At 38.3% G+C, this 23,755-nt stretch overlaps 1 protein-coding gene across 1 annotated transcript in view; it reads right to left on the bottom strand.

Annotated features, from left to right (window-relative positions):
* The window catches only part of atxn7l1 (ataxin 7-like 1), an 82,673-nt gene extending 59,173 nt beyond the window's left edge, over nt 1-23,500 (bottom strand). The window contains exons 1-3 of the mRNA XM_056245351.1: nt 23,394-23,500; nt 22,878-22,924; nt 21,115-21,219 (exon numbers count right to left, since the gene is read on the bottom strand). The gene's annotated coding sequence lies outside the window, so the exon portion shown is untranslated. The remainder of the gene's footprint in view (nt 1-21,114; nt 21,220-22,877; nt 22,925-23,393) is intronic.
* Nucleotides 23,501-23,755: the final 255 nt, after the last annotated feature.

The following is a 23,755-nucleotide window of genomic DNA, read 5'->3' as shown; positions in this document are numbered from 1 at the left end:
CAATCAAATGCCATGTATGTAGATATTATGTTTATATAGTGGATCAATGCAAATAACACAATAGATGTTTTGGAACTTTTGATATTTATTGCCCCTCAACAGGCCACAACTGGGCAAAATTAAATTAAGCTTGTTAAGCTGTGGAGTTATATGTTCTCATTAACTATATTATTTTATGTTTCTAACTGTTATTTTGTTTTTACTTTATGCTATTGACGGTTGTATACTAAAAATGTGCAAGAGTTCATTGTGCGCATGTGTGAACAAATTGGGACTTTTATTTTGACTCAGCTTGTGTTCCTTCCTTGAGATGAATGTCGTGCTGCTGCTCCCTCGTACACTGATGTTATGCCAGCGCATTGAGATGAAAACTAACAAATAAATAACACTGAGAAATTGTATCTGGATTGTTCTTTAGTGGATGGATGATCGCAACATATTGTGCATGGACATGACGGACGGAAATGAAAACTTAACATAAGCAATATACCATTTAGAGAAGGCTACTTTTGGATTATTTGGGCTCGTCGGCATACCTGTCTCTCGTTGACTGACTGGCTTGTGTTGTTCGTTGTGTGTCCTGTCCTGTCCGACTATGCGTTATGATGGGTCGTTCGCAATTCATGAGCGTTAGCTGTTAGTGATGATGGGTCGTTCGCGAATGAGCGTTAGTGATGATGGTCGACTCGTTCGCGATTCGCGAATGAGCCGACTCTTTTAGGTGAACGTTGGTAGCTGGCTCGCATATCTGAAGAGCCGACTCTTACTAATTTAGCCTATAGAAATTAAATAATTATGTAATAAAAATTGAAATATTATAGTCAAAGTCATTTAAAGAGCCGTTTGTGAGCCAAAAGAGCCGGCTCTTTTCAGTGAGCTGAGTCAAAAGAGCCGAATGCCCATCACTACTATGCGTGCTTTAGAACACCCGCCCAACTCTACCTCTGATTGGCTTACAATGACATTTTACTCTACCTCAGCCAATCGTCAGCATGTATGCGCTTGTCTCGTGCTCTGCCCACTAACCAAGGAAGAACAGTAAAAAAAAGTGTTTGCCTCTCGCTCGGAGATCTAGTTGGTCTGATGAAAAAAAACAGCTTCATCAGTTATAGTAACGCGCCGCATTTTTTGGCAGTAACGGTAACGGCGTTATTAAGATGAGAAGAGTAATCAATTAGATTACTCGTTACTGGAAAAAGTAATGCCGTTAGTAACGTTAGTTATTTATAACGCCGTTATTCCCATCACTGCATGGACTTAATGGACACATGAAATAAGTTATGAAAGTTAAATCAATTGTGCCAAGACAGAATATTACTTGCCTGATCTGATTAGAAAAAAAGTTTGTGTGTGTGTGTGTGTGTGTGTGTGTGTGAAACGTGATTGAACAATGTAGACATAAAAACATACTCCTTTTGTTCACACAGGACATTATTCAAACTGTAAAGTGTTTACTTATATTTGTGAACAATCGCAATAAAACACAACATTGTGCTTTTGTCAAACTGTAAACTACAACTGTCACCCAACCAAAATCTCTTTTTTATTTTATACAGAAATAAATAATCTATCATTCAGATGAGAATAAAGTTAGTGTTAGTTCAAATTTTAAGGAAAACTCTGAAATATAGCACATTCATTTAAAATTCATTCAGGTTCAATTACCAAACATACAAATCTTAATGTAATTTAAAGCAAACAATACATTTAAAATATATGGGTTGTATGCCTATTTTTTTTATATAAAAAGATATATATCCAAAAAGACAAGGCCTAAACAATACATTTAAAATATATGGGTTGTATGCCTATTTTTTTTATATAAAAAGATATATATCCAAAAAGACAAGGCCTAAACTTTAACAAGGGTTAAACAATCACTGTAACAGACACAATCATACACACACACACACACACACACACAGACACAGACACAGACACACACACAAGTCAAATCACTTACATTTTATATGCAATATTGACTTTTTTCTGTTTCAGCACCCGCTCATTAAGACGGTCGCCTGGCGACACCTAGTGACGGTTTAGTGTTATTTGATTATACACTCAAAATATTCCACAACAAATCCTTTAAATTTAATGATATTCAGAACAGAACACGAATAAAAAAATAACTATAATAAAGCCAAAACGAAATAATTTAAAACAAAAGTAAAAGTAAGTGGTGTTAGGCTCACGTAAATCTCTCTTTAGAATCTAAATGTTGCAACATTTGCGATGTATTTGGATGCTAAACTATTCTTTATTACAGGCTTTGTACTTCACTCACGTTCCAATATCGACGGAAAAAATCATCCTCTTCACTTGTGCAAAAATGTGCTTGGAAAAATCACAGTGGAGCGGTGCTTACTGTGAATGATACAAATTGTACTACTGACTATTTCAACATAGCAGTGTAATTTGTATATGTTAGGTTGAATGTTTTATTATTGTGTGTGTGTGTGTGTGTGTTTGTGTGTGTGTGTGTGTGTGTGTGTGTGTGTGTGTGTGTGTGTGTGTGTGTGTGTGTCAGTGTGTGTGTGGGGGTCTGGGTGGCTCAGCGCGATTGAACAGTGAAACATACTCCGTCATTTTCTTCATACAGGACATCATTCAAACGTCAAAGTGTTTACTTATATTTGTGTACACTCGCAATAAAACACAACATTGTGTTTTTGTTAAATAAATTAAAGTAATACGTCCCCCGAAATGGCGCTAATTTTAAAATGAAACTAAAATGCTCACGGCTGCACGGGCATTCATAACTCTGCGCGCCCACGGTGAGGGACGAGCAGAACAGAGCGAACGTTGTTTAGTTCATTCCTACTTCCATAGGAATTAATTGAAAAAGCTCACTCTACTCTGCACCATTATTAATGAATTGTGCAGACGTCCTTATTTTACTTTAGCTTTTTACCTGATTTTGAACACAAGAGGGCAGTATAACACTATGTATGATTTGGGAAAAAAAAATTTTTGACTAAACAACCATTCTGGCTGTTTTTAAACTTAAACATTATTCTCTAATTGCTCTCACCATGCCCGTTTCTGAAACTCTGCACATGTCTACTGTCTAATAAATGTGATGTGTCTGTCGGGTTTCATGCAATTTCAAGTATGTTAAGAGTCTCAAAAGCATCAACAAAGAATAATAAAGTTTGATGCGTTGCCACGGCAACAGTATCTAAGATATCAATAATCCTTTCTCAGGTCTACATCTGCCGTGTGTCTACATTATACACATAAAGTTTGAAGCAAATTGGGTAAAAATAAGAGGGTGATTTCAAAGCCTTTAGGAAGTGACACACTTCCTGCTGCCAGTTGGTGGCCCTATAACTTTGACTCACAATAGTCACATCCATGTGATCGGACTCTTACAGCGAACACACTGCTGAAGTTTCATCAAGATCAGTTAATGTATGCAGAAGTTATAACACACTTCCTGTTTCCTTTATTCGCCATAAATTCGTTTCCTCGCCACGGCCAAACCGTTCGAGATATCAAAAATCCCCTGGCAACTTTTCATCCTCAATGTCTTGACTTCATGCTGACCGAGTTTCGTGGCGATTGGTTGAATTCTCTAGGAGGAGTATATCGAATTCCAGGGGCATACGCTTCCAAACAAACCATAATAGCCGACTTCCTGTTGGGCTGGGGTAAAAAGTAAAAGTACAAAGGATATATGAATCGATGAGATCTATATGTGTACCGAGTTTCATATTATTACATTCAAGCGTGTTTGATTTATGGACCAAGTTTTCGGACCCCGTTCCAGGGGGCGCTGTCGAGCTCCCTTGCCACGCCCGGGTACCAGCTTCAGCCCGGCCCTGATGGCCGCGGGTTCTGACCCGTGTGCAAAGTTTCAAGAGTTTTTGAGCACGTTAAGGGCCCCCAAAGTGCGCTGAGAGTCTCAAAAGTATCCAAAAAGAATATTAAAGTTTGATGCGTTGTCACGGCAACAGCATCTAAGATATCAACAATCCTTTCACAGGTCTAAATCTGGCGTGTGTCTACATTATACACATCAAGTTTGAAGCAAATCGGGTAAAGCCTGTTTGATTTATGGACCAAGTTTTAGGACCCCATTCCAGGGGGCGCTGTCGAGCCCCCCTGCCACGCCCGGGTACCAGCTTCAGCCCGGCCCTGATGGCCGCGGTTTCTGACCCGTGTGCAAAGTTTCAAGAGTTTTTGAGCATGTTAAGGGCCCCAAAAGTGCGCTAAGAATCTCAAAAGTATCCAAAAAGAATATTAAAGTTTGATGCGTTGTCACGGCAACAGCATCTAAGATATCAACAATCCTTTCACAGGTCTACATCTGGCTTGTGTCTACATTATACACATCAAGTTTGAAGCAAATAGGGTAAAGCGTGTTGGATATATGGACCAAATTGTCTGACCCGTTCAAGGGGGCGCTGTCGAGCCCCCCTGCCACGCCCGGGTACCAGCTTCAGCCTGGCCCTGATGGCCGCGGGTTTTGTCCTGTGTGCAAAGTTTCAAGAGTTTTCGAGCACGTTAAGAACCCCAAAAGTGCCCGAAAGCATAAAAAAGCATGAAAAAGCTTAAAAAAAGGAATATTAATGTTTGATGCATTGCCATGGCAACAGTATCTAAGATATCAATAATCCTTTCACAGGTCTACATCTGGCGTGTGTCTACATTATGCACATGAAGTTTGAAGCAAATCGGGTAAAAATAAGAGGGTGATTTAAAAGCATTTTGAAAGTGACACACTTCCTGCTGCCAGTTGGTGGCGCTATAACTTTGACTCACAATAGTCACATCCATGTGATCGGGCTCTTACAACGAACACACTGCTGAAGTTTCATCGAGATTAGTTAATGTATGCAGTAGTTATAACACACTTCCTGTTTCACGTTTCTCGCCATAATTTCGTTTACTCGCCACGGCCAAACCGTTCGAGATATCAAAAATCCCCTGGCAATTTTTCATCCTCAATGTCTTGACTTCATGCTGACCGAGTTTCGTGCCGTGTGTTTGAATTCCCTAGGAGGAGTATTTCACATTCCATTGCATGTGTTTTCCAAACAACCCTTAATAGCCGACTTCCTGTTGGGCTGGGGTAAAAAGTAAGAGCATGAAGTATATATGAACCGATGAGATCTATATGTGTACTGAGTTTCATATTATTACATGCAAGCGTGTTTGATTTATGGACCAAGTGTTCAAACCCCGTTCCAGGGGGCGCTGTCGAGCCCCCCTGCCACGCCCGGGTACCAGCTTCAGCCCGGCCCTGATGGCCGCGGGTTCTGAGATGTGTGCAAAGTTTCAAGAGTTTTCGAGCACGTTAAGGCCCCCAAAAGTGCCCAAAAGGTAGTAAAATAATAATAATAATAAATATAGCTGCGAGCAGCGATTACGGGCCCAAGCCGGTGGCACCGCAACCCCGGTGCCTTTAGTTACCTAAAGGCACCGGAGTGGCGGTGCCGCCGGCTTTGGCCCTTCATCGCTGCTCGCAGCTATATTCATATATATATATATATATATATATATATATATATAAACAAGCCGGTGGCACCGCCACCCCGGTGCCTTTATATATATATATATATGTCTACATTGTTCAATCACGCCTCACACACACACACACACACACTTTTGCAGAGCCCACACCAATGCAAGCTCTATAGCACACATCTTCTCAAAGGTCAAAGCGGAGTTACGATATTGCCCGTCATGCACAGTAACCCTAAAGGCACCGGGGTGGCGGTGCCACCGGCTTGTTTATATATATATATCGTATTATTCTAACTTGTAAAAAGCTATTAACTTTTGTTAATATTCAACCATTTCACAACTAACTTTTTTCCATAGATCAAACACAACATAATTATATGGTGGACTGAAACAAAAATTATTAATTAAATAAAATTATTGTTTTCCTCTGAAATAGCAAAAGCATCACACACTAGCTGTACCTGCTCTAAATAAAAAATAGTAATTCAATAAAAATACAAAATCGAACTAAATAAAATAAATTATTACAAAAACAAAATCAAACCAAAGAAAATATATCTTCGAAAAAAAAAGCGAGTGTCATGAGGAAAGGCGCCTCAGGAATCGTCAGGATTAACTCCATGTGTAAGGAATTTTGATTGATTTTATTTGTCACTTGAAAATTATTGTTAAATGTGTGCCTGCATAACTTTAATAAGATTTATTTTCTTTGATTTGATTTTGTTTTATATAATTTATTTATTTCGATTTTGTATTTTTATTTAAATACTATTATTTATTTAGAGCAGGTACAGCTAAGTGTGCGATGCTTTTGCTATTTCAGAGGGAAAAAAACACATTTTATTTCAAAAAGGCTTTTCAATTAAATAAAATGTTCAAGCTTTGTTTTCGTTTTATTATTTTGTTTGTTTTAAGCTTTGTTTAATTTATATTGTTAATCATCTGACACAAAACAAATGCATAAAGTATCATTTTAACTTTTAAAAAACTATTAACATTTGTTAATAGTACATTGCCTGTCTTTTGTTAATAGGACAAAACATAGTTATTATATTTTATAATATTTTATAAATATATAAAATAAACATTTGTAATGAAATCGTTCAAAAAAATGATATTAGCATTGTTTTAAACTTTGAAACAGAAGTAGCGCAATGCCTGGCCACTCCCGCGCCGCCTCCTTTTCACAATCCGAGGGAACCGTCTCCGGAATATTAACCTCACTCCTAGAAGTCCAATTCTCATTATTCATGCCTCTTACCTGGGATTGATTGCACACACACACACACACACACACACACACGCACGCACGCACGCACTCACACGCACACACACACACACACACACACACACACACACACACACACACGTGTCAAGTCACTTACATTTTAGATGCAATGTTGACTGTTCTTCTGTTTCAGCAGCGAAAATAGTTAAACAAAGATCACAGCAGAACCATTGCATCTCACAGCAACGTGTTTTCTCATTACTGAATGATTCAGCATTTTGAACAAATTGGTTGACTCAAAGATTCAATGACCTATCCATAAACATCTGTCTCATTCATGAATGACTCAGTCGTGTTTGAACGAATGAATCAATGACCCGCTCATTAAGACGGTCGCCTGGCGACACCTAGTGACGGTTTAGTGTTATTTGATTATACACTCAAAATATTCCACAACAAATCCTTTAAATTTAATGATATTCAGAACAGAACACGAATAAAAAAATAACTATAATAAAGCCAAAACGAAATAATTTAAAACAAAAGTAAAAGTAAGTGGTGTTAGGCTCACGTAAATCTCTCTTTAGAATCTAAATGTTGCAACATTTGCGATGTATTTGGATGCTAAACTATTCTTTATTACAGGCTTTGTACTTCACTCACGTTCCAATATCGACGGAAAAAATCATCCTCTTCACTTGTGCAAAAATGTGCTTGGAAAAATCACAGTGGAGCGGTGCTTACTGTGAATGATACAAATTGTACTACTGACTATTTCAACATAGCAGTGTAATTTGTATATGTTAGGTTGAATGTTTTATTATTGTGTGTGTGTGTGTGTGTGTGTTTGTGTGTGTGTGTGTGTGTGTGTGTGTGTGTGTGTGTGTCAGTGTGTGTGTGGGGGTCTGGGTGGCTCAGCGCGATTGAACAGTGAAACATACTCCGTCATTTTCTTCATACAGGACATCATTCAAACGTCAAAGTGTTTACTTATATTTGTGTACACTCGCAATAAAACACAACATTGTGTTTTTGTTAAATAAATTAAAGTAATACGTCCCCCGAAATGGCGCTAATTTTAAAATGAAACTAAAATGCTCACGGCTGCACGGGCATTCATAACTCTGCGCGCCCACGGTGAGGGACGAGCAGAACAGAGCGAACGTTGTTTAGTTCATTCCTACTTCCATAGGAATTAATTGAAAAAGCTCACTCTACTCTGCACCATTATTAATGAATTGTGCAGACGTCCTTATTTTACTTTCGCTTTTTACCTGATTTTGAACACAAGAGGGCAGTATAACACTATGTATGATTTGGAAAAAAAAATTTTTTTGACTAAACAACCATTCTGGCTGTTTTTAAACTTAAACATTATTCTCTAATTGCTCTCACCATGCCCGTTTCTGAAACTCTGCACATGTCTACTGTCTAATAAATGTGATGTGTCTGTCGGGTTTCATGCAATTTCAAGTATGTTAAGAGTCTCAAAAGCATCAACAAAGAATAATAAAGTTTGATGCGTTGCCACGGCAACAGTATCTAAGATATCAATAATCCTTTCTTAGGTCTACATCTGCCGTGTGTCTACATTATACACATAAAGTTTGAAGCAAATTGGGTAAAAATAAGAGGGTGATTTCAAAGCCTTTAGGAAGTGACACACTTCCTGCTGCCAGTTGGTGGCGCTATAACTTTGACTCACAATAGTCACATCCATGTGATCGGACTCTTACAGCGAACACACTGCTGAAGTTTCATCAAGATCAGTTAATGTATGCAGAAGTTATAACACACTTCCTGTTTCCTTTATTCGCCATAAATTCGTTTCCTCGCCACGGCCAAACCGTTCGAGATATCAAAAATCCCCTGGCAACTTTTCATCCTCAATGTCTTGACTTCATGCTGACCGAGTTTCGTGGCGATTGGTTGAATTCTCTAGGAGGAGTATATCGAATTCCAGGGGCATACGCTTCCAAACAAACCATAATAGCCGACTTCCTGTTGGGCTGGGGTAAAAAGTAAAAGTACAAAGGATATATGAATCGATGAGATCTATATGTGTACCGAGTTTCATATTATTACATTCAAGCGTGTTTGATTTATGGACCAAGTTTTCGGACCCTGTTCCAGGGGGCGCTGTCGAGCCCCCCTGCCACGCCCGGGTACCAGCTTCAGCCCGGCCCTGATGGCCGCGGGTTCTGACCCGTGTGCAAAGTTTCAAGAGTTTTTGAGCATGTTAAGGGCCCCAAAAGTGCGCTGAGAGTCTCAAAAGTATCCAAAAAGAATATTAAAGTTTGATGCGTTGTCACGGCAACAGCATCTAAGATATCAACAATCCTTTCACAGGTCTACATCTGGCGTGTGTCTACATTATACACATCAAGTTTGAAGCAAATCGGGTAAAGCCTGTTTGATTTATGGACCAAGTTTTCGGACCCCGTTCCAGGGGGCGCTGTCGAGCCCCCCTGCCACGCCCGGGTACCAGCTTCAGCCCGGCCCTGATGGCCGCGGTTTCTGACCCGTGTGCAAAGTTTCAAGAGTTTTTGAGCATGTTAAGGGCCCCAAAAGTGCGCTAAGAATCTCAAAAGTATCCAAAAAGAATATTAAAGTTTGATGCGTTGTCACGGCAACAGCATCTAAGATATCAACAATCCTTTCACAGGTCTACATCTGGCTTGTGTCTACATTATACACATCAAGTTTGAAGCAAATAGGGTAAAGCGTGTTGGATATATGGACCAAATTGTCTGACCCGTTCAAGGGGGCGCTGTCGAGCCCCCCTGCCACGCCCGGGTACCAGCTTCAGCCTGGCCCTGATGGCCGCGGGTTTTGTCCCGTGTGCAAAGTTTCAAGAGTTTTCGAGCACGTTAAGAACCCCAAAAGTGCCCGAAAGCATAAAAAAGCATGAAAAAGCTTAAAAAAAGGAATATTAATGTTTGATGCATTGCCATGGCAACAGTATCTAAGATATCAATAATCCTTTCACAGGTCTACATCTGGCGTGTGTCTACATTATGCACATGAAGTTTGAAGCAAATCGGGTAAAAATAAGAGGGTGATTTAAAAGCATTTTGAAAGTGACACACTTCCTGCTGCCAGTTGGTGGCGCTATAACTTTGACTCACAATAGTCACATCCATGTGATCGGGCTCTTACAACGAACACACTGCTGAAGTTTCATCAAGATTAGTTAATGTATGCAGTAGTTATAACACACTTCCTGTTTCACGTTTCTCGCCATAATTTCGTTTACTCGCCACGGCCAAACCGTTCGAGATATCAAAAATCCCCTGGCAATTTTTCATCCTCAGTGTCTTGACTTCATGCTGACCGAGTTTCGTGCCGTGTGTTTGAATTCTCTAGGAGGAGTATTTCACATTCCATTGCATGTGTTTTCCAAACAACCCTTAATAGCCGACTTCCTGTTGGGCTGGGGTAAAAAGTAAGAGCATGAAGTATATATGAACCGATCAGATCTATATGTGTACTGAGTTTCATATTATTACATGCAAGCGTGTTTGATTTATGGACCAAGTGTTCAAACCACGTTCCAGGGGGCGCTGTCGAGCCCCCCTGCCACGCCCGGGTACCAGCTTCAGCCCGGCCCTGATGGCCGCGGGTTCTGAGATGTGTGCAAAGTTTCAAGAGTTTTCGAGCACGTTAAGGCCCCCAAAAGTGCCCAAAAGGTAGTAAAATAATAATAATAATAATAATAAAATATAGCTGCGAGCAGCGATTACGGGCCCAAGCCGGTGCCACCGCAACCCCGGTGCCTTTAGTTACCTAAAGGCACCGGGGTGGCGGTGCCGCCGGCTTTGGCCCTTCATCGCTGCTCGCAGCTATATTTATATATATATATATATATATATATATAAAAAGCCGGTGGCACCGCCACCCTGGTGCCTTTAGGGTTATTGTGCACAACGTGACACAAAATATCAAAATATCTGCTCGCTATCTGCCGAACGGCTTTGGTAGTTCCGCTTCAGCACTGATGATGTTGTAGAAATAGTGCGCTCTGGTTGGTCTGGATTATTCGGGATTTTTTATTTTATACAGAAATAAGTTATTTATAATTCAGATGAGAATAAAGTTAGTGTTGATTAAAATGAAGGAAAACAAATAGGCTATATTAATCTGAAATATAGCACATTCATTTTAAATTTATTTAGGTTAAATTACCAAGCATACAATCTTAATTTAATTTAAAGCAAACAATACATTTAAAATATATGGGTTGTATGCACATTTTGTAATAAAAAAAGATATATATCCAAAAAGACAAGGCCTTAAAGGGTTAAACTCTTGTCACTGTAACAGACACAATCTCTCTCTCTCTCTCTCACACACACACACACACACACACACACACGTCAAGTCACTTACATTTTAGATGCAATATTGAATAAGCAGAAAAATCGGATTTTCTGCTCTGAAAATATAAATAAGCATAAAAATTTAATAAGCACTTTGAATATTCTAAACAGAATAAGCACTAGTCGCTAATGAATAAGTACTAGTACTTAATGGAATAGATACTAGTATCTAAAAAATAAGTACTAGTAGCATGAAAATAGAGACTAGTAGGTTAAAATGATTAAATGTTAAAACGGCTTGCCATATTGGCTCAGAGAGAGAGAGAAAATGACCTTTTAGATACTAGTACCTATTAATAGATACTAGTATTTATTCAATAAATACTAGTACTAAGTCATTAGATACTAGTACCTATTAAATAGATACCAGTACTTATTCATTAGCTACTAATACGTATTCAAAAGAATATCTAAAGAATAAGCACTAGTATCTAAAGAATAGGCACTAGTGTTAGGTAATGTTAGGTTGACTATTTTATCATTATATATTATTAAGGCTATAATGAACAGGCTGCGATGTCAAGATTGCAATGATGCAATATGTGTGTGTGTGTGTGTGTGTGTGTGTGTGTGTGTGTGTGTGTGTGTGTGTGTGTGTGTGTGTGTGTGTGTGTGTGTGTGTGTGTGTGTGTGTGTGTGAGATTGAACATTGTTACACATAAAAACATACTCTGTCATTTTGTTCATAGAGGACATCATTCAAACTGCAAATTGTTTACTTATATGTGTGTACAGTCGCAATAAAACACAACAAAGTGCTTTTGTCAAACTGTAAACTCCTGTCAAACTGTAACCTACAACTGTCACCCAACTAAAATCACACGCACACACTGTCTAAAAGCAAAACATATTTATCCAACCTCATTTAAAAACAGTCTGTGGGAGCCATCTTTTGGACATTCACCATATCGCATTGATTTTCATTTATTGTCTTCGGAGCCCTAATCTGTTTATTTTTCAATTACACATTCTACATTGATTAAGAAAGAAAGTTCAAATGTGTTTTTATTTTATACAGGAATAAATTATTTACAATTCAGATGAACATACAATCTTAATTTAATTTAAAGCAAACAATACATTTAAAATATATGGGTTGTATGCATATTTTGGAATTTAAAAAAAATATATATATCCAAAAAGACAAGGCCTTAAACTTGAACAAGGGTTAAACTCTTGTCGCTGTAAGAGACACAAATGATTCAGCATTTTGAACGAATCGATTTACTCAAAGAGTCAATGACCAATCCATAAACATCCACTGTCTCATTCATGCAAGCCTATGTAAACAAAAAAAACACAGCCACTGTCCAAAGTGGCAATTATATGATAACGGACACAGCAATGCATCATGTTAAGGTCATCATGTTTGTAGCATGATCCAGGGGATTAAAACGTACAAAATATATTTCAGGCCTAGTGGAGTTGGTAACTAATAATAGTAGATGTGTAAAGTTGCATAAAATGGAAATACTCAGTAATGCAAGAAAAAACTACCTCAAAAAACTGTTATCTGTGTTGTTGTTCAGTCACTCCAGTTGGAATTTTCACCCCAAAATGGCGGCCGCACTACCGAAGCGGTTAGCTGTTACCAAAAAAGCATCAGAGCTTCGCCTCTTGTTCTTCTATACTCTTTGGTGACATTAAAAAGTATGTGGCTGCACTGGCATTCATAACGGTGCGCGTCCGACAAGCGAGCAAAACAGTGCGAACTTTTTTTCATTTCTACTTCCATAGAAATTCATTCGAGCGCACTGCGAGCGCCACCACTATAAATATCCGTGCGGACGTCCTTACTTTACTTTCACTTTTAACTTAGCGATTTAAAAGCTCCCCGGCGGTGTTACACGTCAAATAACCGGTGAGAAAATGTTCTCGGAGTCACATAGGCTACCTAATATATTTAAATACAATAGGCCTACCTGATTTTGAACACAAGAGGGCAGTATAGCCCTATGTATTACTTGATATATTTATTTTTTGACTGAATAGTGAATCCTGGCTGTTTTTAAACTTTTACATTATTCTTAAATTGAAAACAAGAATAAAATGGGTTTAGTTCTGTTATTTCTATAATTGTATCTAGAAATAAATGGTGTATAATTAAATTTTTAAAAGATATGAGGCTTTTAGTGTTTATTTTTTTGACATGATTTTAATCCCTCGCCATAGCAAAACAATTTGAGATATTCAATAGATATTCACAATTATGCTTCTTTAATGTATTTTCATCATGTTAAAAAAGTTTGGTGGGAATAAAATAAACCACTTAAGAGGAGTGGGTAAAAATGTAGAGGCTGGTTTTGCAAAACATTCACATTCAGACCAAAATCCCACTTCCTTTTGGGCTGGCTTAAAGTTGTTTGGCCCGATGAGATCTATATACCGAGTTTCATAATATTACATGCAAGTGTGTTTGATTTATGGACCAAATTTTCAGACCAAGTTTATGGACCAAGTTAATTTAATTAATAAACTAATTATATAAAACTATTTTCAATGCACTACAATTAATTTGGTTATATGCCTTTACTTATTAATAAAACCTATTTAAAAAAATACAAGGCGTAAGCCATTTATTTTCCTTTTTAATGCAGGCAAAACCACACAGCAGTGAAATGGTTAATCTAGCCCCCTCCCCCTCCCCACACTCACAGACACACACACACACACACAGAGACGTAGGCTCAGAGAGAGACACATAAAATGACAATTTTCAAACCAAAATATCTAACTTCCTGTTGGTCGTAGCTAATTACGGTAAATTAGAAAGTTGTCCGGCTCGAAGAGTAAAATATACATATCGAGTTTTGTTACTGTAGATAAAACTAACCCCCCCACTTTTGTCAAAAGCATTTAGAAAGTGACACACTTCCTGCTGCCAGTTGGTGGCGCTATAACTTTGACTCACAATAGTCACATCCATGTGATCGGCCTCTTACAGCGAACATACTGTTGAAGTTTCATCAAGATCAGTTAATGTATGCAGAAGTTATAACACACTTCCTGTTTCCATTATTCGCCATAAATTTGTTTCCTCGCCACGGCCAAACCGTTCGAGATATGAAAAATCCCCTGGCAATTTTTCATCCTCAATGTCTTGACATCATGCTGACCGAGTTTCCTTGCGATTGGTTGAATTCTCTAGGAGGAGTATATCGAATTCCAGGGGCATACGCTTCCAAACAAACCATAATAGCCGACTTCCTGTTGGGCTGGGGTAAAAAGTAAAAGTACAAAGGATATATGAACCGATGAGATCTATATGTGTACCGAGTTTCATATTATTACATGGAAGCGTGTTTGATTTATGGACCAAGTTTTCGGACCCCGTTCCAGGGGGCGCTGTCGAGCCCCCCTGCCACGCCCGGGTACCAGCTTCAGCCCGGCCCTGATGGCCGCGGGTTCTGACCAGTGTGCAAAGTTTCAAGAGTTTTCGTGCACGTTAAGAGCCCCAAAAGTGCCCGAATAGTCGATAAAATAATAATAATAATAATAATAATCCTAAGGAAAACAATAGGGCCTTCGCCTTTTCAAGGCTTGGGCCCTAATAATAATCCTTAGGAAAACAATAGGGCCTTCGCCAATAATCCTTAGGAAAACAATAGGGCCTTCGCCTTTTCAAGGCTTGGGCCCTAATAAATAATAATCCTTAGGAAAACAATAGGGCCTTCGCCTTTTCAAGGCTTGGGCCCTAATAATAAATAATAATCCTTAGGAAAACAATAGGGGCCTTCGCCTTTTCAAGGCTTGGGCCCTAATAATAATAATAATAAATAATAATCCTTAGGAAAACAATAGGGCCTTCGCCTTTTCAAGGCTTGGGCCCTAATAATAATAAATAATAATCCTTAGGAAAACAATAGGGCCTTCGCCTTTTCAAGGCTTGGGCCCTAATAATAATAATAATAAATAATAATCCTTAGGAAAACAATAGGGCCTTCGCCTTTTCAAGGCTTGGGCCCTAATGATGGCTGGATCTGGCAGCCTTGGCCGTAACATCGAGTCTCGTCTGCCAGGGAATCTCAGCCAAGAGCCACAACAGTGTTTGCCAGGTCTCAAAAGAGCAGATTTCAGAGGCTCGGTTTGGACACGGCTGACGCGGACCGAGAGAGAGAGGAACAATGGTCCGTTCGCTCTGACCGCAGGGGTGATTCAGCATTGGGACGGTCTGAATACACGGCAGGTGTGCAAATATAAGCCTGTAGCCGTACAGTATCCAGTGCAGCTGGCCTGAGAAAACAATTCAACTAATGAAAAAGTCCATGTGTTCACAGGTATGCTGATGTTCTGCTGCTAAAACTGTACTCTGATGAGGACTAAGCTATAGCTGTGTTTCCATCCACTTATTTTTATGTGCATTTTGGGATATCGCATTAAAAAACTGCTGATTGAATCAACGGCAAAATACTACTACTTTTTAATAGTAGCTAGAAGTATTGTAAATGCTCGGGGTTTGTGATGTACAGGTGAAACAAGAAACATTAGAATATCGTGCAAAAGTTCATTTATTTCAGTAATTCAACTTAAAAGGTGAAACTAATATATTATATAGACTCAAAGTGAGATATTTCAAGCCTTTATTTGTAATAATTTTGATGATTATGGATTACAGCTTGTGAAAACCTTTTCACAATATTCTAATTTTAAATTTGGGGTTTAGCCATAATCATCAAAATTATAACAAATAAAGACTTGAAATATCTCACTTTGCAGGTAATGGGTCTCATTCATGAAACACGAGCAGAACGAATGTTTGTGTAAATCGTGTGTAAAGTGGTTCTGGCTGTAAATTTTCGGATTCATTAAAATGTTCATATTTTCCAAATGTTAGTTGGTACGAAAGAAATCTACACCTGCTCCCAGCCACGCGTAAATAGTGCGCTTAACACCCGAACGTTTTGCTCATTAATAACTAAGGCTGCATTTTAATTCACCTTAATCGGGTACATATTTACACAGCATTTTGAAAAAATATTATATATAGTAATTACATACGGTTTTTCTTTTGACTTCTGGGACTGTTTGATTAACAGATGAAACTCCAGTAACTGCATCTGTAATGCTGCCAAACTTGCTTTTTTTAGGACCTGATACGCCACTATAGCCTACGCTTGAAAATAAAATGTGGTGTTTTGAATGAACTTCTGATAATAAAACTTCGATTTCTGCATCTGAGAATTTTTTTTTTTTCATTCGTTTTTAAGAAGACATGTTGAAATCCTTCGTTTGGTGTCATAATATGATCCCCATATATAGTTGTCAGTCGGATTTAATAGGCGGGATTTATGGTAATTGAGAATGAGCGTGCACGCGCGTCCCATTTACCACTGATTGGAATTCATTCACACACACACACATTTCACTATCACATCTGAATCAGGAGATGAGTTTTCGGGAAGGTCTCTTTACGCGCAAATCACTCTCATATTTACTTGTATATTTACGAATGTTTCATGAATGAGACCCAATGAGTCTATATAATATATTAGTTTCACCTTATAAGTTGAATTGAATTACTGAAATAAATGAACTTTTGCATGATATTCTAATTTTTCGAGTTTCACCTGTATTATAAAAATTGTATGTTGGTGAGGTTGAAGCTGCTTAAGTCTTCTTACTACAAGTCATCTTACAACTAAGATGCGCATAAAAAAAATCATGTATGCTTCGCTCGTTTGAGTCGGACACATTTATCTGGGGGAAAAAAACATGCGCAATAAACTACGATGGAAACACATTTACCGAATAAATTCCTCATTGTGACTTAACTGGACTAACCAGCGGATCGATCTCAATGCACAGCCTCTGAAGTGTGTGTCTCAAAGTGGTATAATTACCTTCCAGAAGTGTCTTAGTCCCAAACAACAGGCTCTGAGATGCAACTCATTTATTATACAAGTACAAAAATGTGTTGTCATTGAATCATTCATTTAAGAGATCCTCGTCAAGCATGGATACATTTAAAAAGACTTATTTATTTGATCAAGGTCTGAGAACTGTGAGTGATTTGTTGTTTGATTTTCTTAGTGACATGTTTTAATGTTATTTTATGCTTCTATGTATTTTAGAGTTATTTACTACTTATGGACGTCACTTTGGTCCATTTTAATGGTTTTGAAAGTGCTTTATAAATAAAAATTGAGTTTTAAAACACTGATTAATCAAGTGATGAAACCAGTTTAGCATTTTAGAGTGAGTCATTGAATCATTCATTCAACCCGATTTTATCAAATAATTCATTCAGATTAATTACACATTTTAAATAGACTGGAGCAATTATTTAAAATGTAAATTACCACATTTTTGTTTAGTTGTGTGTTCAGAATCATGGGAGAATCTCTGTTTGAAACACAGAAATCGTGAATCTCAGTTTATCCAGAATCGTGTAGTCCAACACACCTTTTACTGTCCCATGAGGCCACGGGAGAGGATTTATGAACGGCAGTGACACAACTGACGCTGGTAGGTCACATGACAGTAACAACATGATGAATGTAGTATGTCCACATGTCATTCATACAACCCACATTCTTACTATAGAGCACACAAGTAAATTAAATGTAAATGTAGTACCTACTCATGGACACAGCATATGCAAAAAAAATGTAAAGTTTACAAGTAAACAATCACTTTGCTACACAATGTGTCAGAGTTGCCACAAGGGGCGCTGTAGAGTAAACTGTCTTTAACAACTAACGTATTTTTAACCAGCTATAAATGAATAACAACAATCCGGTGTAGTGACAGAAATGTAAAGGCGAATCTATCCAGTAGTAAGACAACGTTACGAAGACACATCACTCAGTAGAATAATTCACATAATGGGTCGTCAGTGAGAGAGAGAACTCTGATTGGCTGTTCAGCTCAGCGAACAAGACTGTGCAGGAGAATAAAAGCGAAAGTGATGAAAGAGAGCAAAGAAGTCAAGTAATAATTGTAGGTCATCTTACCTGAGCATTTGAATGCACTAATATTATCCTAATAACATGAGCCGACTGGAATGAAGAAAGTGATCAGCATCATTGATATTCAAAGGTTTCCGGTTTGTATATCTGCAGCCTTAGTTTCGCTTTCTCTTCTTGAATGACGAGTATAGACTATTGATGCCTGCTGATATAGACAGATATGAACTTCCACCCAGACTCAGGACGCATGTGCTTGTTGACAGTGCTTTTGGTGCGCTCAAGTCCGCCAACACAGTCAGCTTTCATCGCCGCTAGTTCTTTGACGTCGGCTCGGTGTTTGCCGGCTCAAGATATGACTCCAGTGAAAGTCAGTGGGATTAGTTTTATCACCTGCCAGATATTAATCATTAGTCGAAACACATCTCTCTCAAACAAGCTGCGACAGATCTGAGCAACGATAATTGCACCCGGATAAAACGTCAGTTCAAAAATATGAAATATATTTTCAAACGTATAAAATGAGGTAGAAGTTGTGTGGCAGTGGCATCCACCCGTGTGTGTGTGTGTGTGTGTGTGTGTGGTCTGTGATTAGCGTCTCCCCGTCTGACAGGCACCAGCTGAGCCGCGTTTGTTTACATCCGGTCCGCGACCCCATTGAAGTGTTGACCACTAGCGAAGCCTCGTCCCGCCGCAAACCTCACGACACACAAGCTAAGCTAACACGCGGAAAACACACACACACGTCGTCGGTCGGTCGGTCGGTCGGGGAGAAGCACTTACCCAGCTTGAGCTCGAGGGGATGGAAGGAAAAAGAAAGCAGAGAAGAACACGTGAGAATAACACGCCTCATGTGTGGCTGAAGGCGTCCCGTCCGCTCTCTGTGTTTGAGTCGTGACCCCTGCGCTGAACCCCAGCACAAGCTGCCGGTCCCGGGAGAGAGAGGGGGGCGAGGGGGACCGCGGATACGTGCTTTACCTCTCCGGTCACAGCAAACACACAGCCTGAGGCCGAAGCAAACAACACGAGCGGAGGACGGACTGACGGAGTGTTTCTGCGGGCTTTTTCAAAGGAGAAAGACCTTTGTTTTTTGACATTCCCCATAAAGGTTTATAGAGCAACGATAAAAAACATTTTAAAAAGTCTGCACACCAAGGCTCGAAAAATGCACAAATGTAACAATGGCTCTCGTACAGCTGATGTTGAGCAACAAGCCTTCACACTGACAGCCTCAACGATCACATCACCTATTCAACATCATAAAGCCATGGAACAAAAGGCACAAGAAAAATACTAAAAATGAAAGATGGAAGATTATAAGATAATGATACCTGTATGAACAACAACAACAAAATTAAGAAACGGACGAATATCCAAATCTTTATTTAATCCCTTAAGTGCTACAATATCTAATGTGTAAATTCAAAAGGTTTTGTGGATGCCGTGGATATCTATCTATCTATCTATCTATCTATCTATCTATCTATCTATCTATCTATCTATCTATCTATCTATCTATCTATCTATCTATCTATCTATCTATCTATCTATAAATCTATCTATCTATCTATCTATCTATAAATCTATCTATCTATAAATCTATCTATCAATAAATCTGTCTGTCTGTCTATCTATCTATCTATCTATCTATCTATCTATCTATAAATCTATCTATCTATCTATAAATCTATCTATCTATCTATCTATCTATCTATCTATCTATCTATCTATCTATCTATCTATCTATCTATCTATCTATCTATAAATCTATCTATCTATCTATCTATCTATCTATAAATCTATCTATCTATCTATCTATCTATCTATCTATCTATCTATCTATCTATCTATCTATCTATAAATCTATCTATCTATCTATCTATAAATCTATCTATCTATCTATCTATCTATCTATCTATCTATCTATCTATCTATCTATCTATCTATCTATAAATCTATCTATCTATCTATCTATCTATCTATCTATCTATCTATCTATCTATCTATCTATCTATATACTTTTTTGCTTCAAATTAAAAGCTGCAATGTTTCTCATATTGCTGTTTGATTTGATTTATGGCTCATCCTACAACTCCACGACTTGAAATCTGAAAACTGTTTTAAAAAAAACAGTCTGTGTCTCTCACCCACAATGCCCGGCTCTAAGAGAAGGTTTGGTTGGTGACATTTGCTAAATTAAAGGCATCTTTAACACGTCTGAGGTGTAAGACTGAGGTTTAAACCGGCTGTTCTAGGACACAACACGTATAATAATGAAAACAGCAAATGACTCTTGCTCTATTATAACCGTACACCAGACTATTAACAGGTGACTTGTGCATCTGATTTATATATTTAGCTCTAGCCATAGAATTAAGGGTTTAGTTTAATCAGGAGTGTCTACTACGACAAATATATAACTATCATTATTGCTCAAACTCAAGGTTAGTGATTTGAACAAAGACTACAGACGTGAATCAAGCAATCAGACTTACAATTACCTAGATCATTAATATCAGCAAGCCTGCCACAATTATTGACTATCTAATCGTTGTAATTTGATATAACCGCAATTATTTTATAGAACTGCAATAATTTAAATTTAATTGCCAAAGAATACACTGTAAAAAACACTGTTGTAATGTACACAAAAATAGTCAAATGAATATATTATTTTATGTTATATTATACTATGTTATATTATAATATATTATATTATATCAAATTTCACAGAAAAAAAAACGTATTAGGCTTGAACAAAACAGAATTATATCATTAATTGCGATTATTTCTTTGTATGACAATTAGCATTCAGCACAAAATTCATAATTGTGACAGGCCTAAAATATCATATCTAAAAATGGAATTAAGAGAACATTCATTCTCTCTAAATGAACAAATAATTAGTTTAAGATGAATGAACTGCACAATAAACCCAAAACAGCTGAGGACAGATCAATCCCAGAAAAATCAAATCACATAATGAGTTTCTGAACTGAACAAGCGGTCAACTTTAAACACACACTTTCCTGCACTTATGTCAAGAACATGAGAGCATTAAATTCCTCCTCGTGAATCCGTATTATTACAATGGAAACGACGGGTCATGTTGTGGCCGACACACACTTACCGTAATGAGTCAGGACGTCCCGAGGCTGAACGACTGTGTTGCAGACATGGCAAATGACGGGTTTGAAATCCTCATGGGTTGAGACGTGATCATACACGATCATACCTACAGCCCAGAGAGAGAGAGAGAGAGAGAGAGAGAGGCAATACTGAATATCACATCTGCTGTTGTTTATTAAAAGTTTGACTGAAAAAATAGATTTTTTTCCCCTTTACTAGTGTATTTGAAATGGTCATGTGGTGTAACAAACAAACATGATCATCTTTTTCTTTTAAAGCGAACATGAAAAGTGCTGCTCACCGCAGCTTAGTGCCAATCACTCTCTTAAATTAACGGAATAATAATTTTACAGCCGTAAGCGATATGAAATTATTTTGGGAGCATGTGAATTTTTTCCACATCTGACCCACTAAATTATAACCAAGGTTGCCAATGAGGATCAGAGCTGATATAATACCATTTATAACTCACCTAAAATGACAGTTTGAGATCATAAGTTAAAGGTGTCCATTTATGCTTTTTTTTTTACATTTTCATCTCTCTTTAGTGTGTAATGTTGCTGTTTGAGCATGAAAAAGAGAGTTATTCTCTATATCAGTGTCAGTGTTTCTGAACTCCATTGTAGTCTCGAGTTTCTCCGGGGAACGAACACGTCACAATATTCATCATTTAAATAATTAATGCGCAGAATAAAGGGGCGTGGCCTGGTTGAGTTAGTTAGTAGTTCACATTTAAATTTACTTTAAACCACAGTTATGTGGCTCAGCTTGCGTTTTAAAGTGGGACGGACTAGTGACCAGTTGGATATCATGTGTAGTGCTGTATTCAGTCAAGCTCATGATCAGTGGAGAACCGTGACGCAAGTGTTCAGAGCGGCGCGTCATGTTCGCTGAACTTTCTTTCTTCATCCATGCAGACTCATTACGCGCTTACTTTAGTACACACTTTTTCTAAAAATGAGAAAAACATCTGATGACGAGGGCGGGGCTCAACCTGTCACTCACATGAGATCAGCCAATAGCAAACCACAACCATCCAATCAATTCCCCACAGAGAAAATCAAGCCCCGCCCACATTTGTTCTTGTTTGAGAAGCGTTTCACTCGGATATACGGCATAATAGGGAAGAAAAGACTAGCGCAACTTCTGTTTCATGTCGGCTTTAAATGGTAGATTATGGTTAAGTTACTAGTGTGTTACTGAATAGTGTGAATAGTACTGAATATAATGCATCACTATCTCTTCCTAAATATCTGAATGTAGATCTGTTCAGCTACTATGTGTTTGCTTATGGCTTTTTTTTAAAGTGTTACTCAAAACTATATCAAAACATCCAGTGCTTCTGTACCAAATTGGTGCTAAAATTAAAAAATAATAGTAGTAAAAAATGTGTTGTTATTCTTTTTATTTTAGCACAGAAGTGCTGGCTATTTTACCTTCAAATAAAATAAAAACTATTATATTGGTCTGTTGTTAATTATTAAAATACAATTGAAATAAAATATGAAATATAAATAAAGTGCTCTTTAAGTTAAGCAGTTAAAAAAGCTTTCTTCAATAAAACATACTTGAAGTTGTTTTAATATTTCACTGATAGCATGAAATAATAATACATTTGTGTTAGCAAGCTGTATCAACTGATGACATTTTGGTACTGTACATTATTGAAAAGTTATTGTAGGTGCAAACAGCGAGAATGCAACAATAACATGATGACACAAGAAGAAATCAACATGACAGACAGACACACACACACACACTCACCTGCTTTACTGAGTTTGATCACCTCTGCGCCCTCCAAGAGTAAAGATCTGAAAATATAAAAATAAATCAACAAAATCAATATCGCTGCATGCATGCATTAGACTGATACTGTAACCAAACAGTTACCTAACATGCACAGTTACAAATACTGGTAGCTAGATGGCTGTCATGATCCAGTAATGCAACACACACACGCGGACGCACGCACACACACACACACACACGCACGCACGCAGAGAGAGAGAGTGTCTAAACTTATACACACTCCGTCTCAAGAGCCACTAACATCCATGCATTCGCGTGTAAAGTACAGAAGTGCCTGACACCTGTCAATCACTCATGACAGATATGAGCATATGAATGCATGCGTGTTTACAGCGTGTTGTTTATGCAGCGGCGCAGATGCACGAGAGGACACGCGCGAGCGCGCACGCACGATCTCCCGTTCTCGACCCCGACATCAACAAGCGTCGTACTGCAGTTGAACGAGTGTGTGAGGGCAGTAATGTGACTTACAGTGTGTGTTGTGGCTCCTGTGTGCAGTGTGAGCGCGCGGCGGTACAGCGTCGCCATTGCTCTTCCTTCTTCCTTCACAGACTGAGAGACGAGCGAGCGAGAGAAACATGTGACGTCACCTTCGTCAGCGCTCGGCCAGTGTTCGGGTGCGTTCGGCTCGGAAAGGTGAAAGGTTGAACGTGTACCGTACATCAAAACATGTATCCTCCTGGGACCCAGGAATAGACTCTTGTCTACTGTAGTGCACATTATATTTGAGGGAATTTCTCTGACACTATACAAGTCACATGTCACAATCTGGGTGTCCTGTAAAGAGCACATTCAGGGCTTTTCAGAGATACCAAATGTTTGGAGGTTTCACC

This window comes from Rhinichthys klamathensis, unplaced genomic scaffold (genome assembly GCF_029890125.1).
Source record: "Rhinichthys klamathensis goyatoka isolate OS25496 unplaced genomic scaffold, OSU_Roscu_1.1 h1tg000029l_1, whole genome shotgun sequence".
Classification (NCBI taxonomy): Eukaryota; Metazoa; Chordata; class Actinopteri; order Cypriniformes; family Leuciscidae; genus Rhinichthys; species Rhinichthys klamathensis.
This window is presented reverse-complemented; position numbering and strand designations above follow the sequence as displayed.